Source organism: Bufo gargarizans, chromosome 3 (genome assembly GCF_014858855.1).
Source record: "Bufo gargarizans isolate SCDJY-AF-19 chromosome 3, ASM1485885v1, whole genome shotgun sequence".
Lineage (NCBI taxonomy): Eukaryota > Metazoa > Chordata > Amphibia > Anura > Bufonidae > Bufo > Bufo gargarizans.
The window spans coordinates 509,866,795-509,880,021 of NC_058082.1; the positions used below are offsets into that span (position 1 = coordinate 509,866,795).

A 13,227-nucleotide genomic window follows, 5' to 3' on the forward strand; every position below is an offset into this window, starting at 1 on the left:
CAACCCCCTTGAAAGAATATCTGTCACCTCTCTTTTAAAAGGAGTCTGTCACCTAATTTTCATTTATTAAATGGAATCTGTCACCATGATATTTGCCTACTACCTGCGGTAACACATGAGTAGTACAAATCCCTCTTCCCGTTTCTCCGCTGTCAGCGCTCAAAGCTGCACTGAAATGAACAGTCCGAGCTGCTGTGCTAACATAATGGAGAGGAGTCCTCTGCGCATGTACAGCTCTGAGCACTAACAGTAGAGGAAAGGGGCCATTTAAAAAATAAAAAATAGTGATCTGTATTTTTTCTCTGCAATACTACTCATGCATTACTGTAGATGGCTCAAAATCATGGTGAGAGATTCCCTTTAAAGGGCATATGGCAGGGGGCGTGGCCTGGCTGCTGAGCGAGATGGCCGCATGTTAGAGGAGCTCCTGCACCGCAGCGACTATTCCGCAGCCAGCCCATAACCATCAGCTTCTGTGTGGCCGTTCTTCCTCCCACCGCCATCACTGCCGTCCCCTACAGCCATGGGAAAACCGAAGAAGTCCCTCCCGAAGCTACAGTACGGGTCAGTGGACTCTTTCTTCACAAGGGGGAGAGGGAAAGATGGCGCCGACCGCATGACGGAATCCCCGCCGGCATCCCCACTCAGCGCTCCGTCGCCCTCACCTGCAGTCCGCTCCCCGTCTCCACCGGACCATCTGGAGCTGACTCACCTCCTTCATGGCCCCCAGCCATCGCTCCCTCCGACTCCTGCAGACGTCGCAGATCCGGCACATGTTGGACAAGATGGCGCCCGATCCCCCTCAGTCAGCGCGGGCCTCTGCGAGTGGCCACAACTTAGAGGTTCCCAGCAGCTGAACCTGGACCTCGCCGAACCACATGCTGGGCAGGTCAGTGACTTTGTTAGCAAGTCTCCTGTTGCTGAGCAGCCAGAAGACCCGTTCCAGAGTTTCCCTGCTTCTAATAATTTAGTCACTGAGGATTCTCTAAAGAATATGCTGCTGGCCTTAAAATCCTCTCTTAGCACTGATATGGGGAAGCTCATTAACCCCGTGCTCGCCAGAGTACAGACAGCTGAAAGAAAAATTACCCATATTGAAACAAAAATGGGCGAGTTTGCAGCGTCCCAAAACGAGCTTATTGACGCTCATAATGAAATGGCGGATCAGATTGAAGCCATTAATTTAAAGATTGCTGACATGGAAGATCGCTCCAGGCGCAATAACATTAAATTTAGAGGCATCCCTGAAGAGGTGACCCCAGAGGATTTGCAACCATACTTGAAAGGCCTCATGAAAGTGCTCCTGCCTCAGATTCCGGGTCCAGACATGATTATAGATCGAGCTCACAGGATTCCAAAGCCCCCTCATCTAGGGTCCCATATCCCGCGTGACACCCTGGCTCGCATCCACTTTTTTCATACCAAGGAAGCCATGATGTCAGTGGCGCGAAGAAAGCATCCACTCCCAGCGCCGTATGAAACGGTGAAGCTTTTTACGGACTTGTCCCGATTTACGCTCCGCCGTCGCAGAGAATTAATACCTATAACTATGGCTCTTCAGGACAGTGATGTCCCCTACAAGTGGGGATACCCCCTGAAAATTCTTATTCGCAGGAACGGGCAAGTCCATGCGATCAAAAATCTGGATGAGGGGAAACATCTCCTCCAGCTCTGGGGTATCCCTTTATCTGCTAAGTCCACTGGAGATAATCCCTCTGTCTCATTATAACCTTATTCATTCTTCATAGGGACTGCGACGGCCCCTCCATTTGATATATAGCACTCCTGACAGGAATGGACACTTTGAATGTATGGAACCCACCGGATGACGGAACCAACACGGCATTTGGACTCTAATAAAGGGCTATTTTCTATTGCTCACACAGAACCGGTGCGATCTCCTACCTCCTTCTACTTGTTCTCTACCTCGCCAGCCCTGGCAGTGGACTTTCGCCCCTAGTTTGTCTAGGTGACTGGTTAGTCGCCTCCCATCCTATCCCGTCCTAACCCTCTTTCCTTCCTCCCTTTGTCGTCTAACCCTTCCTTCTCTGTCTAGGAAAGTTGTTTTTACATCTGTCATTTTAAGGAATATTTGTCTGATTTTATAGTTCCATTTTGTATTGCACTGAGCTGAAGTTGTATCTCCGTTGCTTTCCTAATATATAGGTGTCCTGCACTGGGTAGAGATGGGTCTCAAGATTATGAGCTTCAATGTCAAAGGCCTCAACTGTCCTCAAAAGCGTACCTATCTCTGGTCTGAAGCATTGGCTTCTCATGCCGATGTGCTGTGCATTCAGGAATCCCACCTACTCCAAGCAGACGCCTTTCGAATACATCATCGCCTCTTTTCAAACGTCTTTCACTCACACTTCTCCAGGAAAAAACGAGGTACTTTTATTGCAGTTAAAAACACAGTAGCTTTCACCCTAATTGCCTCCAAGACAGCCCCTTCTGGCCGATATGTGATCTTAGTGTGCTCCATCAATAATATAGTGTACACTCTCGTCAATATATATGCCCCTAATTCACATCAGTTGGCGTTCCTACATAAAGTCTTGCGCCAAGTTCACTCACTTAAGCAAGGTAAACTGATTATCTGTGGAGACTTTAATTCGGTCCTGCAACCTACCGTGGATTCTTCCTCCCCCTCCCGTAGAACAGATGTGGGTATAGCCCCCTTTTTGCAGTCAGAGGGATTGTATGATGTGTGGAGGGCCCAACATAGCCTGGAGAGAGACTATACCTTTTTCTCGGTCCCGCATCTCTCCTATTCCAGGATAGACCTTTTTATGGTAGACCATACCTCCCTACTTCATACTACTTCCTCAGAGATAGGCTTGATAAAGTGGTCTGACCATGCCCCCATCACTATCACTCTTGAAGAACAGTACCAATCCCACAGGGCCCCAGTGTGGAGAAACAACACTTTTCTTTTTAATAACCCTAAATACATTGAGGAATTGTCTGCCCATCTCTCAGAGTTCTTTCAGTTCAACGTTGGCTCTGTCTCGAGTGACTTTGTTTTATGGCAGGCCCATAAAGCCTTCATGAGAGGCTCCCTAATTAAATTGAATATTAACTTAAAGAAACACAGGGAGAGGGAGATAGCGTTGATCTTGAAAGAAATAGAGGATCTGGAAACTACCAACAAGTTATCCCCCACTCTACACGGCTCTAATTCCCTCCGAGTAGCGCGGAATAAATTGAGTGCTCTATTGATGCAAAACTATCATAAATCTCTTCTTAGACTGAAAGCAAAGTTCTACGCTCAGGGAAATAAGGCCGGCCGTCTCTTGGCCCAGCAGCTTAAAAAGCAACAAGCCAAATCCAAAATCCCATACTTACTTCACCCGGTTACAAAGGCGAAATTGATGGACCCAAGAGACATAGCCGATCAATTCAAACAATACTATCAAACCCTGTACAATTTAAAAGACCATACCCCTCTGCCGCAAGATTACCCGACACTGGTGGCGGACTTCCTTTCCAAAGCGTCCTTGCCCACTCTAAACGAAGCGCAACTTCTATCTCTCAACTCCCCTGTTTCCTCCCAAGAATTGACCAAAATAGTCATGTCATTACCCCAGGGTAAATCCCCGGGCCCCGACGGGTTGTCGAACGAATATTATCGTCATTTTTTACCCGCCCTTCTCCCTCACCTACTAAGTCTGTTTAATAGGGTAATGGCGGGTGACCCATTCCCGGCGGACATGTTGGAAGCTTTAGTGGTCACAATTCCTAAACCAGGCAAATCCCCTGATGTGCCCCAGAATTTCAGACCGATCTCCCTGTTAAATTCTGACATAAAACTTTTTGCCAAGCTCATTGCAAGCAGGCTCTCTCCCCTGATCCCCTCCTTGATCCATCCGGACCAGGCCGGCTTCGTGGCGGGAAGACAGGCTTCCGACAATACCAGACGCATTGTAGATTTGGTTAACTTTGCGGAGGTGCATTCTCTTCCAATGCTTGCAGTGACCTTGGACGCCGAAAAAGCGTTTGATCGCTTACATTGGGATTACGCTTTTTCCACTCTCCGAGGGATGGGGTTCTCAGGTCCGATTATTCATGCCATCTCCAGTCTGTACTCGCACCCCTCGGCGAGAGTGTGGGTTAATGGAATCCTGTCGGATCCGTTCATAATCACTAACGGGTCGAGACAGGGCTGTCCGTTGTCGCCGCTTCTATTTATTTTGGCATTGGAGCCACTGGCACAACACATCAGAAACCTGCCCACTATCTCTGGGATTGTAGTTGGCAATAGAGCCCACACAATTACCCTATACGCTGATGACATCATTCTCACGTTGACAAACCCCTCACAATCCCTCTTGGCCACATTCGATGTGATCTCTCACTATAGCTCCCTCTCGTATTACAAGATTAATAGCTCGAAATCTCAGGCCCTTCCTATCAACATTTCACCTGCAGATTTAGCCACTCTGAAAGCTTCCCACGACCTGGACTGGCAGTGTTCAGAGATTCCCTATTTAGGAATCAAGGTCACCTCGCCCTGTTCTTTATTATACACACAGAACTATGTCCCCCTTCTCAATACCTTGTCTACGGACTTCGCGAGCTTCTCTATGCAGACAATCTCTTGGGTGGGTAGGATTGCATCGTTCCAGATGATGACCTTGCCTAAGCTGATTTATATCTTTCGGGCCCTTCCAATCCCGATCCCAGCTGCATTTTTTCAGAAAGCCCAGGCATTATTGGGCAAGTACATATGGGGAGGTTCTAAGCCTAGGATAGCTCGCGAACTCTTGACCAGAAGGAGACGCGCTGGTGGAGCGGGTCTCCCAAACATTAGAGATTATTTTATAGCAATCGGCCTTTCCTTTGCTAGGGAATGGTGGGCGTCGAGTAATGAAAAAGCGTGGCAACAGATTGAGAGCCATGCGTTGAAACACGTTCCGGTTAGGGATTACTTAATCCACCTGTTGTGGGGTCCTGCTTCCCTCGCACCCACTCTGCTCACAATATCGCATGTGGGAGCCCTGTGGACCACCATACATAAGGCATCGAAAGATGATTCATCCCAGCTCTTCAAAATAGCCTCCACACGGGCTATTGAGTTGTCCATACCCGACATTAACTTAGCGCCTTGGCGAGATAAAGGGGTCATCACTATTTCCCAACTGATAGCTGACCACTCAATTCTCCCGTTTCCTACCATTCAAAGTGCTTTTGCATTACCTCACTCTGAAATTTTCACATATTTAAGAATACGTCACTTCCTTTCAAAGACCCTTCAATCCCCTCCACAGATCAACTCATCCGTGATGCGATTATTCCAGTTTCCCTCCTTGTTCAGAAAACACTCCACAAGATCACTTTATGACATACTGGGGGATAAAGCTTCTTTTGTTAAATCCCCTCCTGTCCTCAGATGGGAAAGGGATCTAAATAGGACCTTTTCAGAGGACTCATGGACTGATGCTATTGGATTTGTAGCTTCAAATTTCAAGTGTGTCACTCACTATGAGGCAGGTCTAAAAACCATCCTACATTGGTACTTTACCCCCCAGAGACTTCATATAATTTATCCTTCTACATCGCCATACTGTTGGAGAAACTGTGGAGGAGGCGGATCCTTACTCCATGTCCTATGGTCATGTCCCATCCTAAACGACTATTGGAAGTCAGTCTTCCGTTTGGTTTCAAATTTAGCGAGGCGGAAAATAGACCCATCCCCTGAGTTGGCCTTGTTGTTCATTGGGATTAAGGAAATACCGCTCCCGAATAGACACATTGTAGGCCATGTTTTGCTCAGCGCCAAATTGGTAGTTACCCGGCACTGGAAAAGTCAGATCCCTCCTTCGATTTTCGAAGTTATACAAGAGATTAATCAGACTTGCAGGTATGAACATTCATTACCCCCATCAACCATACCCATTAAATTGAGACAGGCGACTTGGAGTGAGTGGATCAGTAGTCCCTTCTACTCCCCTTGAGGAGGGAGTCCGGGATACAGGCGGAAGCAGCGGAGATACAGCTGAAATACGATACGGGTATTTCTTAACCCTTCCTTATGTGTGTTCCTCCCCCATCCCTCCGTTATTTCCTCTTCCCTAGAGGAGGCCTTACCCTAGGTTGCTCTGTGGTAATCCACAGCTCTTGGTTTGATCTGTTTATACTGTTGGTGTATACGGCGGCATGGCCTATGCTGCGGAATGTGGATAACACCTGTAGGTGTTTTGGCGTTACACCTGGGTTACTGCTGATATGTACGGTTATGGTGTATTGTGCATTATTGTGTGGCAGTGGCTGCGCCCACTGATGTATTGTCATAACGCACCTTCTCATCTGACTACTGTGATGGTGTCTATGTCCGAATACTTCTTTGTTTTATTGATAAAATAAAAAACTATTGAAACTAAAGGGCTTATGGCATCAGGAACATGGTTATTAAACTAGCTGCCTTAGACGTGTGCTAATGCCAGCTGAGGCTAACAGTCCGTGTCCCTTCTTTCTAGATGCCTCCCAGATTTAGTGTTCATGTCATCCTGCCTGGCCCTGTCAATCAGCATGATGAGGGCATGCCCAGAGGAGGGAGAACAGAGCCTCAAGGAGTAGGGGCAACAACCCCATTGCTTGTAGAGGCTCATTTGAATACAATAAAAGTTTATTTTTCACAAAAAAAAACTGAGGCACCTAGAAGGAAGGGGCAACGACTTAGCTTCAGCTGACATTAGCACATGTCTAAAGCCAGACAGTTTAATATTAATACCCATGTTCCTGATGACAGAAGCTGCACACCGTAAAGGGAGTCAGTCACGTAATTTTCACCTACAAAACTAACAGCGCTGCCCACAGAAGATTGCAAATGCAATCCAAACATACCAGTGCGTACTGTGTGTCTTTATTCCATGTCCACAAAGTTCTTTTCTTTATCTGGAAAACAGTGCCCAAAGCAAACCAGACTGAAGAGGGGAGGGCTGCTTTAGCTGCTCATATCTTGGGATTGGTAGCAGCTAGAGATATGGGCCTGGACATGTTCGAAAGATGGCATTCCTAGCTTTCAAACAATACCATAGCATTATATTAATTACATAGAAGGTATAGCTGTTATAAATTGAGTCGGGAAGGAAACCAGTGAAACCTGCTTGTACTTTCACTTTCAGCTGCCTTCACTGCATCCTGATATCTAACAGCTATAAATTCCAACGTAATTGATATAATGCTGTAATGCCAGCCCATATCTCTCGCCGCTACCAATCCCAAGATATGAGCAGCTAAAGCAGTCCTTCCCCCTTCTAAAGTCACAGGGAACAGCGATCCCTGCCTAGCCGGGCACTTGGGAGCTGTTTTCCAGTAGAATAAAAGCACTTTTTCTGGACAGGGTAATTTGTCAAACTGGTGAAAAGTAGAACTGGCTTAGTTGCCCATAGCAACCAGATTCCACCTTTCATTTTCCAAAGAAGCTGTCAAAAATGAAAGGTGGAATCTGATTGGTTGCTATGGGCAACTAAGCCAGTTCTACTTTACAGCAATTTGATAAATTACCCCAACAGAGTACACACAGGTATGACTGGAATGTGTCGCAGTGCTGTTATATGCATGCTGAAGTTGAACATATGTTTGTTGCCATATTTGCTGGTAGCTTGTGGCAGAAAACAATCTCTGTTCCTTATGATGATTAGGCCCCAAGTGTTTGGGGGGGGCAGCATTACCCACCACTGCATACGCTGAAGCCCTCCTGTCCTAACTGATGTCACTCATCCCCTCGGGGAAAGTGGACATGGACTTCACAGCAGCTCCTATTCTTCTGGCGGGCCTGTGGTTTGCACATACGCATTGCAAGCTGTGAAGCCAATGGCGTACATAGAGAAGTAAGGACTCCATAGCAAGGATCAAATGAGGCCGCCCACACAGGACAGAAGGGCTTCTGCCTAAACCATTTTCAATGACCCTTGGGCCATTTTTACACTGCCTCATTTGTTAAAAGTTGTTCCTTTAGACTTGAGGGTAGAGTTCTGGCCAAGTTTTCACCTCCAGTAGAAGTTGAGATAATCCCAACTAAGACTGGGTCCTTACTTGCCCTGGGCCCCATAGAAGTCGCATGGTCTGCCGCTATGGTAGTTACGCCCCTGTGTGAAGCAAATGCTTATAGCGGTGTTCTTAATGCACAGGCGCAGGATGAGTAATGTCGCAGGGAGAGGGAAGTAACAATAGAGAAGAAAGGGGATAAGCTATGGTCCGTTAGGACAGGAGAGTTTGGGCACATGCAGCAATGGATAACGCTCCCCTGGGCACTTGAGGAGTAATTTGCTAAGGCAAAAAAGATTGTTTTCAGCTGCAAGCAGTCAACATAAATGCCAGCAAACATCTAGCATGCTGTTTAGGTGTACAGAGGATGCTGATGGTGGTTTAAAAAATGAAAATGAGGTGACAGACTCCCTTTAAAGCAGGGTTCCTCAGCTCCGGTCCTCAGGGCCCACCTACCAGTCATGTTTTCAGGATTTCCTTAGTATTGAGCAGGTGATATAATTAGTGTTAATGCATCAGAACTTACTACAGGTGTTCATTCTGTTGGATATTCTCAAATCATGACTGGTAGGTGGGCCCTGAGGACTGGAGTTGAGGAGCACTGATTTAAGGGACCCCCATCGGTCAGATACTAGTGACCTATTCTGAGGATAGTAAAACAACGTGGGATAAGAGCAGCACACAAAGGTCAATTTGAGCAGTCATGGAATGCAACAGCTGTGCCAAACACCACGGATCCAATGTGGTCACAGAACGAATAATTAAAAAGAAGGCTGCAGCAGCATCTCCAATAATGTTCTTTATTTCTGGTACTTCAAAGCATATGTACAAAAAGACGATGCAACGAAACGGCTGTCCTCAGCCTTTGTCAAGCATGCTTGACAAAAGGCTGAGGACAGCCAAAATGTTGCATTGTCTTTTTGTACATATGCTTTGAAGTACCAGAAATAAAGAAGATTATTGGAGATGCTGCTGCAGCCTTCTTTTTACTTATTTATTCTGAGGATAGGTCATCAGTATAAAACACTCAGAAAAACCCCTTTACATTATGGAGAGAGCCCTTTGTGTCAGCTGCTGGGAAAAGTTTATAAGACTCCTTCTAATGCCTCTTTCACATGGGTGTCGCGTGTGAGAACCGAACAAGATGCGGGTGCTTTGCGGGAAAATGCATGATTTTTCTGCGCGAGGTCAAAGCGTTTTAATGCGTTTTGCACGCACGTGAGAAAAATTGGCATGTTTGGTACCCAGACCTGAACCAGGACTTCTTCACAGAAGTTCGGGTTTGGGATTGGTGTTGTGTAGATTTTATTATTTTCCCTTATAACATGGTTATAAGGGAAAATAATAGCATTCTTAATACAGAATGCTAAGTAAATTAGGGATGGAGGGGTTAAAAAAAAAATGGTGATGGACCATGTGATGAGCTTCGCGAACAAGTGGATGAGGTGAGTTAAAAAATTTTTTTAACCCTTCCAACCCTCATTTACTTAGCATTCTTTATTAAGAATGCTATTATTTTCCATTATAATAATGTTATAAGGCAAAATAATAAAGATTGGGTCCCCATCCCGATCGTCACCTAGCAACCATGCATGAAAATCGTACTGCATCCGCACTTGCTTGCAGATGCTTGCGATTTTCACACAGCCCCATTCATTTCTATGGGGCCTGCGTTGCGTAAAAAATGCAGGATATAGAGCATGCTGCGATTTTCACACAAAGCACAAGTGATGCATGAAAATCACCGCTCATGTGCATAGCCCCATTGGAGTGAATGGGTCCGGATTTAGTGCGGGTGCAATGCGTTCACCTCACGCATTGCACCTGCACGGAATTCTCGAAAATTGCAGGATTTTAGGCCTTTTTAAAAAAATATATATAGTCACATTAAATAAAACATTACATCACCAAACATTCTCTAAAAATATGTTTAAAAAGGTTTTCAGACTTTTTTTTTGTATTGATGACCTATTCTCTGGATAGGTCATCAGTATCTGATCGGGTGGAGGTCTGACACCAGGGACCTCTCATCAGCTGAGAAGGACGACACGCCTTGGTCTTCATTTGCAGCACTCAGATTAGCGTATGCAATTCAATGTGTAGATTTATTTAATTAATGGCTGGCCTCATATAAAATAAAAAAAAATATCAAAAACACATAGCAGTTTATTCTTATTATCCCTTTAAAAAATAAGTATACTCTACATAAATCACAAATACCCCTATATCTTTCATACAAAACCTTAAAAGAACTATAAAAAATAAAAATGACCAATATAGTAATTATATATATAGTCCTTGAATTGAAATGATATATAGTCACGGTCCCTAGTGTGGAGCTCACACACTATTTAAAATAATTTCATATTCCACGGCGATATCATAAATATCTGCAAGATGTCCTATTGTTGTTGTCTTGCTACATATAATATGATTCATTGTTACGTGATTGTCTTGTTGTTGCTACTTTGTATAGTATAAGTGCTGCTTTATTTCACGGTTCCGTAGGTGGCGTACTTATTCAATATTTAAATCAGCCTTTGTATTAGATACAGTGTGGTATTTCTCCGCTTACCAGACTCCTGAGTGTTGTTTGATGTAGCTGGTAGCTGAAATACATACATGTTAGCTGCAGGTCTCTCATGCCGCTAAGGCTGGGTTCACAGGGGCGTCATGTTTTGGCTCCGGATGCGTCCCGGGTGCATTGCGGCAAACCCGCGCGAGTAGGTACGCAATTGCAGTCAATTTTGACTGCGATTGCATTTGGTTGTTCAGTTTTTATCGTGCAATGCGTTTTGCACGCGTGTGATAACAAACTGACTGTGGTACCCAGACCCGAACTTCTTCACGAAGTTCAGGTTTGAGTTCGGTGTTGTGTAGATGTAATTATTTTCCCTTATAACATGGTTATAAGGGAAAATAATAGCATTCTTTAATACAGAATGCTTAGTAGAAGATCAATTGAGGGTTAAAAAAATAAAAATAAAATTAACTCACCTCCTCCAATTGATTGCTGCCGGTCTCCTGTTCTTTCTTCAGGACCTGTCAAAGGACCTGTGGTGACGTCACTGAGCTCATCACATGGTCCATCGCCATGGTGATGGACCATGTAATGTGACGTCACCACAGGTCCTTTAGCCGGCAGCTCATGATTAAAGAAGTAAGAAGAGATCGGCAACTACGCGATCAAGAGGAGGAGGTGAGTTATTTTTTATTTATTTTTTAACCCTCAATTGACCTTCTACTAAGCATTCTGTATTAAGAATGCTATTATTTTCCCTTATAACCATGTTATAAGGGTAAATAATACAGTGAATAGACTTTCATCTTAGCAAACATGCGTGAAAATCGCACCGCATCCGCACTTGCGTGCGGATGCTTGCGATTTTTACGCAGCCCCATTCACAATATAGAGCATGCTGCGATTTTCACGCAACGCACAAGTGATGCGTGAAAATCACCGCTCATCTGCACAGCCCCATAGAAGTGAATGGGTCTAGATTCAGTTTGCAACTTGAATGTGATGCTAGATAATAAATCGACACATTGAACTGCATACGCTAATCTGAGTGCTGCAAATTTTTCATTTTTTTATATATATACAAGTGACGTTCAAGTCCTTCGCTTGCACCAGCCCAACAGTGTGCAGAACGCCAATAATTACTAAACTATTCAAGTGAATGGACCTGGGCTGCAATACCAAGCACATCCACTATACAATGTACAGCGCTGTGCTTGGTAAGCTGTGAAGAAGCAGCAACGCTCCGGTCTCCTCAAACAGAGAATTTGCGGGGTTTCCAGGTGTCAGACCGCTGCCGATCAGATACTGATGACCTCTCCTGAGGAAAGATCATCAGTAAAGAAAAGTCAGAAAACCCTTTTGACATAGAAACTTGGGGGCACATTTATTAAGACCACGGTCCTAAAAAAAAGGCCCATAGCTGGCGTTGGTTCCGCCGAAGTTATGAAGAGGCGCAGGCCTCTCCATAACTTCAGCGCCAGTTTTAAATGTAAAACCGCTTCCGAGACGTCTTATATTTAGACCATTTTCTACACTTAAAACAGACGTAGAAAATGATGAATGAGATGGGCCACTCCCACAATTTTAGACCTGAGCGGGGGCGGGGCAGAGTCGCAGATGGTGGCACAACTAACCGTAGCGCCGCCATTTGCGCCTGAAATACGCCTAATTTAGGCGTATTTCAGATTAGTAAAGGACCCCCTTGTTTTAAACAATAGGCCATTTTCTGATCAAACATCCCATAGTAAGCAGAGAAACGTCAAGACAATGCTCGAAAACGAATGCAGAGATATTGTCCTGTCCAACAGCTTCTACATGACACAAAGGTCGTTCATTTTACACCTAGTGAAACATAAAGGGAAGTAATGGTTAATGTCTTCCGACTGTTATTCCTCTTGTGCTACAAACCACTTAACAGAGCAGTGCCCCAGGTTCATCTCCATCTCTATCAGCATCATTGTATTATATTCGCTGACGCCTTCAGTAAATTTTCTCAGCACTAATGCCGATGTAGCCGGTGTATCTGTTACTGCCACTTAAGGCCAATAAACAAGCTGAATTAATGGCAGCCTCAGAGTGCTGGCCGCTGCATGGTTGTATATTACAAGCCCCAGATGACACAGGGAATTCTCCGACTAGGAAAAAGCACAACAAACAGCATATAAACCCCCGAGTGACGGATCCCTTCAGAAAACTGGGTAGGAAGGAAGCGGCAGAGACCTTAGAAACTGTTTGTTTTAGTGATGAAATTGTTCCTTATTTAAGTTGCATGGGAAGGAAATGATCAGGCAGAGCTGCAAAGCCTAAATTTATCTGAAGCAATGAACCAGTGATGTAAGAAATAACCCCATGTAAAAATATAACAGTGTCGAATGCCGGTATCCATCTTACAGGAAAAGTGCATTCAATTTGCTCTTAGGCTAAAGACCAATGCGGACAACCCCTTTAAGATTTGCATAACCGATTGAGTCTAAGAAAGCTCACTTAAAGGGGTTGTGTCATCTTCAACACTGGTGGCATATTGCTATAGGTGGGACCTGCACCTATCTCTAGAACAGAGGCTAATTTATAAGGGAGTACACTTTCAATACATTTCTATGGGGCTGCCGTAAATAGCCGAGTGCGCCGCTCAGCTATTTTCAGCACTCCCATTAAAATGGATTGAGGGCGGTTGCACGTGTGCGGTCCACTCTTCTTCACTTTGCGGCTTCCATTCT

The 13,227-nt window shown here is 45.0% G+C and overlaps 1 protein-coding gene across 1 annotated transcript in view; it reads right to left on the bottom strand.

The window, feature by feature from the left end:
* GDPD1 (glycerophosphodiester phosphodiesterase domain containing 1) overlaps window positions 1-13,227 on the bottom strand; it is a 104,602-nt gene that overhangs the window by 16,393 nt on the left and 74,982 nt on the right. The window lies entirely within an intron of this gene.